The following is a 10,437-nucleotide window of genomic DNA, read 5'->3' as shown; positions in this document are numbered from 1 at the left end:
ACAGATCAATATTTGCATAATTTATACATATAATCGAATTAAGCGTTGATTTTTGTCTTGAAAATAAAAAAGTGATTGTTTTAAAAACATTTTTACACACAATTAAAAAATAAATTTGCTTTAATTAAAGAATAACGGGAAAATTGTTTCCTATAAAAATATATATAAATATATATAAAATATATCCATATATGTTTATATTAGTTTTCTTTCTTTTGTAAAATTTCTGTTTGATATAAAAAAATAATAGTTATATTAAAAAAATAGAAACTGATTTAAAAAATAATTTTTATATTGCTTTTTTAAAACAGCTAAGTGTGAAAAATTGTCCACATATAATCATATATATTCCGGAATATTAATGATTATATATGGACAATTTTTTTATAGTTAGCTTTTTTAAAAGAAGTAATGCGAAATTTATATTTTAAATTGGTTTCTGTCTTTTCAGTATAACTATTATTTTTTACATCAAATAAAAATTTTACAAAAGAAAGGAAAATAGTATAAACATATATGGACATATTTTATATATATTTATGTTTTTATATAAAACATTATTTCCTGGGTATACTCTATACAAACTTATTTATTATTAATACAATGCATAAATGGTTTGAACCATGTTTAACAATATTAAATATTAAATGCATTTTTTTATTTTTATTCAATTATAATGCATTTGTCTAAATTACAATAGCATTAAATCTTCTGCTGCTTTGTTTTATTATTTCATGCAATTGAATTGACAGTATTACTTAAATTATGTATTAATTTATTTAGAGAAAATAGAAAAATTTTATGCCAATTACACATATGTTTGATGTAATTAACACGTGTACTTAATACTATTTTTATCTACATATACACAACATTAATAATTACTTAGATTGATTGTATCAAACTCATGTAATTAATATAAACACATTTCCACTTTTTCTAAAGATATAATTGCACATAAATGCAATAAAAAGTCAATATAACATCTGACAAATTCTTGATTTGTTCTAATATATAAAAAATAAACCAATTAAATACATTGTATTTAAATTATAACATAAAGGGAATTTGAATTTAAATTCAATCTCCGATTGGCGCTGTAACATTGGGCCGTGGCTTCAATCGGAGGTCGAATTTGAATTCAAGTACCCTCTATGTAATAGATTAACGCTAAAAAATAAAAGAAAGAAATAAAGAAGTACGTAAGACACAAAAAATTTTTGTTTGAAAACTATCTTCTGAGGGGCAGGGTTCGTGTTATTTTGTAAAAACTAAAAACTTGAAATATTTTTTTAATGCGTTTTATTGTTTTTTGCAATACTCCGTTGGTTTCTTCGTATACGATATTTGGATTTTTTTTATCTTTTTAGTTTTTTAAATTTGAGAAAAACGTTTAGTTTTGTAACTTTAACTTTTTTCTCACTGTCGCAAGGGTTATTGGAATTGGGAGATTTTTGGTACTTTATATATGTATATGTGGTGGGTGGGGAAGGGAAGTGGGATGACAGCTGTATAGCTTTTCTCCTTGTGTAAAAATTGTAAGTAGAAAATGGAAAACTTTTATCTTTGAGTTTAAACGAGGTTTGACTGCTCGTTGGGTAGAGAACCTTAAATGCTACAAAAAGGTTACTTATACATAAATAAAATTAGATAGGTTATATGTGATTGATATATGATAAAATGTTATTAAAAGTGGTATGTTATTTATACAATTAAATAAGATTTAACGTGATAGTATTATACATATTTAGGAATGTTATTTTTTAATATACAATATATTGTATGGTATAGGAAAGCATTAATTTCTGAAGTACAGAAACGGATAAAATATGATATGACTTGTAATGAAATGAAAATTTTTATTAGTTTGATTATGATACAAATTGATTGCATCAAAGTATATTTTTATGACAGGGTATTATTAACAATTTTGCATCATACAGAAACAATAAAATAGATGGAAATTTTATATTAAATTTGATTAATCATGAAAATTAAGTTTTCTAGAAATTTTGACATAGATCATCCCGGAGGAAAAAAATTTGCAAAAATTACTGCACAAAAAATTGCATATTTTTGTGCATAAATTTCTGTAGCTTTTATAGATTTTTGTACAATGGTAATTTTATGCTGGGAACTGATTGGTTCAACGGTCTTACGCTATGCACATGCAGTTTATATTATTTCGTGTGTAAGAACTTTCCAACAAGAGAAAAAAATTGTCACAGCAACAATTTTGTCTTTGTATCTCATCGAATATCAAACAAAGATAAAAATACTGCTGCGTCAATTTGTGTAAATTGCTAAAAAGCTAGTTAACGGATTTCTGTAGAGCTTGCACTTCAGACTTTTACGGCTGTAGATACAAGGGTCTGTGAGCTTTATTTATATACGTAGCAAAGTTCTGATGGAAGCATCGTTCAAAAGTTAAAAGGTGTTTTTTTTTATTTTTGGGACGGATTCATGTAGGGGATGATGTAAAACTTTGCCGTAAAATCGATAGTTTATGAGATACGGTTTCTTTTTTTCACTTTCATTCTTGGCAACCAAGCGTTATAGCGAAGTGTTGGGAATAAAAGTTGTTTGCCTTGACAAAGCGCACATTTTACATCTTACAAACTTTGCTGTAAAGTCGACAGTTTATAATAAGATAATGTTCTTAGGCGCCAGTAGGAGAACGCATTGGAATTCAAGCTCCTCCTATGTAATATGGGGTACTTGAAATTAAAAACGCCATCATACTGGCGCCAGGTCCAGCCGCCAAAGCGCCAGTAGGAGGGCGTATTGGAATTCAAATCCCACTATGTAATAGGAAGTGAGTGAGGAAGAGTGAGGAGTGAGTGGGGAGTGAGTGAGGAGTGAGTGAAAAGTGAATAAGAAGTGAGTGAGGAGTGAGTGAGGAGTGAGTGAGAGTGAGTGAGGAGTAAGTGAAGAGTGAGTAAAAAGTGAGTGAAGAGTGAGTGAAGAGTGAGTGAAAAATGAGTAAGAAGTGAGTGAGGAGTGAGTGAGGAGTGAGCCGGGAGTGAGCCGGGAGTGAGCCGGGAGTGAGCCGGGAGTGAGCCGGGAGTGAGCTGGGAATGAGCCGGGAGTGAGCCAACAGTGAGCGAGGAGTGAGAGAGGAGTGAGAGAGGAGTGAGCGAGGAGTGAGCCGGGAGTGAGCCGGGAGGGAGCCGGGAGTGAGCCGGGAGTGAGCCGAGAGTGAGCCGGGAGTGAGCCGGGAGTGAGCCGAAAGTGAGCCGGAAGTGAGCGAGGAGTGAGCGAGGAGTGAGCGAGGAGTGAACGAGGAGTGAGCGAGGAGTGAGCCGGGAGTGAGCCGGGAGTGAGCCGGGAGTGAGCTGGGAATGAGCCGGGAGTGAGCCGGAAGTGAGCCGGGAGTGAGCCGGGAGTGAGCCGGGAGTGAGCCGAGAGTGAGCCGGAAGTGAGCCGGGAGTGAGCCGGGAGTGAGCCGGAAGTGAGCGAGGAGTGAGCGAGGAGTGAGCGAGGAGTGAACGAGGAGTGAGCGAGGAGTGAGCCGGAAGTGAGCCGGGAGTGAGCCGGGAGTGAGCTGGGAATGAGCCGGGAGTGAGCCGGAAGTGAGCCGGGAGTGAGCCGGGAGTGAGCCGGGAGTGAGCCGAAAGTGAGCCGGGAGTGAGCCGGGAGTGAGCCGAAAGTGAGCCGGAAGTGAGCCGGAAGTGAGCGAGGAGTGAGCGAGGAGTGAGCGAGGAGTGAACGAGGAGTGAGCGAGGAGTGAGCCGGGAGGGAGCCGGGAGTGAGCCGGGAGTGAGCCGAGAGTGAGCCGGGAGTGAGCCGGGAGTGAGCCGGAAGTGAGCCGAGAGTGAGCCAACAGTGAGCGAGGAGTGAGAGAGGAGTGAGAGAGGAGTGAGAGAGGAGTGAGCGAGGAGTGAGCCGGGAGTGAGCCGGGAGGGAGCCGGGAGTGAGCCGGGAGTGAGCGAGGAGTGAGCGAGGAGTGAGCGAGGAGTGAGCGAGGAGTGAACGAGGAGTGAGCGAGGAGTGAGCGAGGAGTGAGCGAGGAGTGAGCCGGGAGGGAGACGGGAGTGAGCCGGGAGTGAGCCGGGAGTGAGCCGGAAGTGAGCGAGGAGTGAGCGAGGAGTGAGCGAGGAGTGAGCGAGGAGTGAGCGAGGAGTGAGCGAGGAGTGAGCGAGGAGTGAGCGAGGAGTGAGCCGGGAGTGAGCCGGGAGTGAGCCGGGAGTGAGCCGGGAGTGAGCCGGGAGTGAGCCGGGAGTGAGCCGGGAGTGAGCCGGAAGTGAGCCGGGAGTGAGCCGGGAGTGAGCCGGGAGTGAACCGGGAGTGAGCCAGAAGTTAGCCAAGAGTGAGCCAGGAGTGAGTGAGTGAGCGAGGAGTGAGCGAGGAGTGAGCCAGGAGCGAGCCAGGAACGAACCAGGGGCTCGATTCTTGAATTCATTTGCAAGAAAACGTATGCGCAAATACCCGCTCTAACAGAAAAATTGCAAGTTTATTGGTTAAAAATCATACGATAACCAATAAATTTTCAACTTTTCTGTAAGAACAGAATTTGCGAATACGTTTCTCTTGCAAATAAATTCAAGAATCGAGTTCCAGGAACGAGCCAGGAGTAAGCCAGGAGTGAACTAGGAGTGAGCCAGGAGTGAGCCAGGAATGAGCGAGGAGTGAGCGAGAAGTGAGCCAGGAATGAGCGAGGAGTGAGCGAGGCGTGAGCGAGGAGTGAGCCAGTGCCTGCGTTCGAAAATAGCTGGTGATTGAAAGAAAGATTAAGTTGGTAATATTGAGAATTCCCAACGCTGTGTTTGTTTTTTCCCAGCTGGAAGTAGTTGGAGATCGATCGAATAGATGCATTTAGTGCAAATGGCAACGAAATATCTTGAGAAGCGATAACGTACGCACGTGTTTTATGTAATTAACTTATATCTACAATTTTTTAAATTTAGCCAATTCAAGATAATTCTTTTCCTTTGTTTAATAACACTTAAATGTAAAATAGAATAAATGTAAAATGACATTATTAATAAAGAAAAAACAAGAAATAAGAGGAACATTAATATACTCTTAATATTCTTTATTGTTATGTGTGGTTGCTACGCATACATAAAATTTAACAAATTATAATGAAATAAAATATTTTCTTAATGCAAATTCATAAATTATTACTTTTCGTAAATTAATTAATCAATATAAAAAATTACTAAATATATAAATAATTTTTTAATATAATGTATTTACAGGCTCTTTCTTTTCGTATTGTTGAACCAGAAACAAAAGTCAATAAAAAACATATACAAATTTAATCAACATTATTATTATTATCGAAAAGTTATTATTGAAGAATATTTTACTCGAAAACATGTTTGATTTTTTTAGTATAGTTTATCGTCATAACAGTGCTGACGACGATGAAAAATTACAAAATATTTTGTTTAGTAACAACATAGATGAAAAGAAAAACGTACCAAAAATAAAAAATTATTTGGAACACATTGTAACAATTAAGTTAATTATTGAACTGTTATTCGCATACGGTTGTACCTTCTATTTTTGCTACCTGGACATAGACGGCAAATAAACATTAAATTAAAAAATACTAATAAAATTTAATGTCTCTTTATTTCTTTGCTTTTTATTAATATAAATGTTAGATTTTATTTTATATTTAAGTATTATTAAACAAAAAAAAAACATTACCTTGAATTGATTGATAAATTTTGGTTATGTAAAATATACATATGGATACGTTATCGCGCCTGACATAATATTTCAATGCTATTTGCACTAAATGCACTTATTTGATCGGTCTTCAACTACTCCCAGCTTCCAGCTGGGAGAAAACAAACGCAGCGTTGAAAATTCTCAATACTACCAACTTAACTTTTTCTCCCAGCACCAACGAAAGCTATTTTTAAACGTACGATACGGTTTTTCTACTTTTTCTCCGCAACCAAGCGTTACAGCGAAAAGTGTTTGAGACAAAAGGTGTTCCCCTCGACGAGGCGCACATTTCATCTCCTATGAAACTTTGTCGTAAAGTCGACGGTTTACGAGATACGGCGTTTTTTCTCTGTATCTCCGCAACCAAGCGTTCTAGCAAAGTTTTTGAGACAAAAGTTGTTCTTCTCGACGAGACGCATTTTTTATCTTCTACCAACTTTGTCGTAAGTTTGTTAGTTTACGAGATACGGCGTTTTTTCTGTTTTTCTCTGCAAGCAAGCGTTTTAGCTAACCTATCCATTTTTCTAACACTTACTTTTATTTTTTCAGACGCAACTTCTATTTTTCATTATTAAATTTCACATTTTCGATTTCAACTTATTTTTTTCAGACGTACCTTTTATTTTTCAGTCCCAACTTTCATCTTTTCAGTTTCAACTTTTATTTTTTAGACATAATTTTTATTTTTCAGTCCTAGCTTTCATCCTTTCAGTCCCAACTTCATCTTTTTAGTCTCAATCTTTATTTTTCAGAAGTAATTTTTATTTTTTATTTTTAACTTTTATTTTCTCAGACGTAACTTTTATTTTTCAGTCAACTTTTATTGTTCTAATCTTACTTTTATTTTCTAGCTTTAACCTTCATTTTTCTAGCCTTAACATTTATTTTTCTAACCCTAACCAACATTTTTTCGGACAAAATATTTATTTTTGAGTCTTAACTGTCATTTTTCAGTCCTAACTTTCATTTTGGGCAAACGGAACTTTAATTTGTCAGTTTAAACAGGTATTTTTCAGTCCTAACCTTTATTTTTTCAGATGTAACTTTTATTTTTTAGTCCTAACTTTATATTGGGCAGTCGGAAATCTTAATTATAAGTCCTAACCTGAATTTTTCAGTCCCAACTCTAATTTTTTGCAGACAAAACTTTTATTTTTAAGTTTTAATTTTTATTGTTCTTATCTTACTTTTATTTTCAAACTTTAACCTTAATTTTTCTAACCTTAACTTTTATTTTTCTAACTTTAACCTACATTTTTTCAAAATAAACTTTTAGTTTGAGTGTTAAATGTCTTTTTCAGTCCTAACCTTTATTTTGAGCTGACGGAACTTTAATTTGTCAGTTTTAACAAATATTTTTCAGTCCTGACCTATATTTTTTCAGATGTAATTTTTATTTTTCAGTCCTAACTTTTATTTTGGGCAGACAAAAATCTTAATTATCAGTTTTAACCTGCATTTTTCAGTCCTAATCTTTATTTTTTGCAGACGAAACTTTTATTTTTATTCCTAACTTTTATTGTTCTAATCTTACTTTTATTTTCTAGCTTTAACCTTCATTTTTCTAGCATTAACATTCATTTTTCTTACACTAACCTACATTTTTTTGGACGTTACGTTTTTTTCAAGTTCTAACTTTTTTTTTGGCCTTAAACTTTACTTTTTCAAACGAAACTTTTATTCTAGTGTCCTAACTTTAATTTTTTAATCATAACTTTAATTTTGGGCAGACGGAACTTTTATTTTCCAGTTTCAACCTCTATTTTTCAGTTTTAACCCTTATTTTTTTGTATGTAACTTTTATTTTTTAGTCCTAACCTTTATTTTTTTGTATGTAACTTTTATTTTTCAGTCCTAACTAGCCTTCTTCGCAAAAGAAACTTTTATTTTTAAGTCTTAACCCGTATTTTTTAGTTCAAACTTTAATTTTTTCGGATGTAACTTTTATTTTTCAATCCTAACTTTCATTTTTGGCAGACGGAACTTTTAGTTTTTATTTTAATCTATATTTTACTGTTTTAAGACTTATTTCTCAGTCTTAGTTTTTATTTTTAATTTTAACTTTCATTTTTGGCAAACAAAATTATTATTTTCTAGTCTTAATTTGTATTTTTTAATCCTAACTTTTATTTTTGGTAGACGAAAATTTTATTTTTCCATCTTAATTTTTATTTTTTATTTCTAACCTATATTTTTCATTCCCAACCCTTATTTATGGCAGACAAAAATTTTATTTTCCTGTCTTAACTTGTATTTTCCATTCTTAACCTCTATTTTTCGGTACTAACTTTTATTTTTAAAAAAATTTATTTTTTAGATCTAATTTTTATTTTTTAGTTCTAACCTTTTTTCATGCAGACAAAATTTTTATTTTCCAGTTTTAACTTATTTTTTGCAGACGAAACTTTTTGCAGTTTTAACATTTACGTCTTAGTTCTGAGCTTTATTTGCAAAAAAATTTTTTATTTTCTAGTCATAACTTCTATTTCCCAGTCCTAACCTTTATTTTTTGCAGACGAAATTTTTATTTTCCAGTCTTAATTTTTATTTTCCAGTTTTAAATTTTATTTTTTAGTCCTAATCTTTATTTTTCAGTCTTAACCTTTACTATCCAGTCCTAACCTTTATTTTCGGCAGACAAAACTTATTTTTCAGTTTTAACCTTTATTTTTTGTCCTAACCTCTATTTTCAAGTTTTAACTTTTATTTTCAGCAGACGAAACTTTTAGTTTTAAGACCTAACCTTTATTTTTTAGTCTTAACGTGTTTTTTGCAGATGTAACATATTTTTCAGTACTCACTTTTGTTTTTTCAAACAAAACTTTGATATTTGAGACTTAACTTTTTTTCAGACTTAACTTTTTAAGATCTAACCTTTTTTAATATTTGACTGTTTTTTGAGTCCTAACTTTTTTGAGATTTAACCGCTTTAATATTTGGCTGTTTTTTGAGATCTAACTTTTTCCAGATTTAACTTTTTTGAGATTAAACCGTTTTTAATATTCGGCTGAATTTTGAGACTTTATTTTTTTCAGATCACTTTTTTGAGACTTAACCTTTTTTAATAATCGAATGTTTTTGAGAACGAACTTTTTAAAAATTTAATTCTTTTAATATTCGACTGTTTTTTGAGACCTAACTTTTTTGAGATTTAACTTTTTCCAGACCTAATTTTTTTGAGATCTAACCTTTTTTAATATTCGACTGTTTTTGAGAGCTAACTTTTTTGAGACCTAACCATTTTTAATGTTCGACTGTTTTTGAGACCTAACTTTTTTGAGACCTAACCATTTTTAATGTTCGACTGTTTTTGAGACCTAACTTTTTTGAGACCTAACCAAAGAGGTTATAGGGCAATTCCGTACTATGAATTTGACTTTGTAATTTTTCTCTTGTGTATTTCGTCGAGATAAACACGAATCTGGTGTCCAAAAATTTTTATTTCGCTTTTGGAATTTTTTATTAACAAAAAACTGATTTTTGAACTTTTATTTCGCTTGTAACTTCTAAACAGTTAGAGATAGAGGGGTGGGGGTAAGGACCATTGTTGTCGTACCCGTAGAGTTCTATAAGATTCCGCAGTCGTTTCTTTTCCATCTCTTTTCGTAACGACAGTGAAAAAAAAAATATGGACGTAGATTTTAGTTGGTAATGTCGTTGGGGTACATTATAGTTCTCGCCAAGTTGTAGGCTCTGCTAAAATTTGGTTAAAATCGACAGGTAGGGAGCCGAGATATTAATTTCAAAGTTTCTTAAATATGAAAATTTTCTAAGTTCTACAAAGGAAACCAAAAATTGGTACCTATGAAATATATACCAGTCGATTCAGAACGTCGAGAAACGCGTTTTGGCACTTTAAATTTTGGACCAATTTTTGGAATTTTTGGAATTTTTTTGAAATTTTTTCAAGTCCCTAGTCTTACATTTGGTTGGAAAAACCGGTCAGGTTACAACTGTACCAATCGATTCAGAAGGTCGAGAAACGCGTTTTGGCACGACAAATTTTGGACCGATTTTTGGAATTTTTTTTTTTTTTGAAATTTTTGAGACCTTGAAACCGTCCCCCAGGGTCAGCCTACGCCCCGGTCCATCGACATCACCAGAGGACATAGCCGGGACATCCTCAGCAGCACCAGCCGAACGCAAGGGGGCCCAGACTAAGGAAGCGGTCAGCATCACAATACAGCGGATGCAACAACCTGCGGCCGACCAAGAAGATCGCCAGCGGGAAGCCCCAACCCCATAGTGCACCCCAACAGATAGCGCATACACAAACATTTATTTTCTTACCTGCGCGTTAATCTTTTTGTTTTAATTAATATCAAGTACCTATTCATACCTCTTTTAGTGACTTACTATAAATTATCACTTCTTGTTATTTGCGCATGTCAACCCCTTAGCTTAGGTTGCAAGTAAACGTGCGTCCATATTGTTTTAGTTATAGTTATAATAAATTATATCTATGTTAGTTCATGCGTGTTAACCTTAATTTTAAGTTGAGCGTAAACGCGCGCCCACACCACCTTACTCATTTTATAAAAATATATTATAATCTTGTTTGCATTATATTGCATATTTATATTCTCTAAAAAGATATATTCCGCAAGCTAGTCCTTAAGAAATGTTTTTCGTTCTTATCATGGCTTTACTTACGTTGGTCATAATTTTGTTATTGGTTATTCTTGTAATCATTTTATGTTTTTCAAATTAATTATAAAAAATGTTATACTTACCTACTATTGTTATAATCACCTT

The sequence above is a fragment of the Monomorium pharaonis genome, chromosome 5 (assembly GCF_013373865.1).
Source record: "Monomorium pharaonis isolate MP-MQ-018 chromosome 5, ASM1337386v2, whole genome shotgun sequence".
Lineage (NCBI taxonomy): Eukaryota > Metazoa > Arthropoda > Insecta > Hymenoptera > Formicidae > Monomorium > Monomorium pharaonis.
This window is presented reverse-complemented; position numbering follows the sequence as displayed.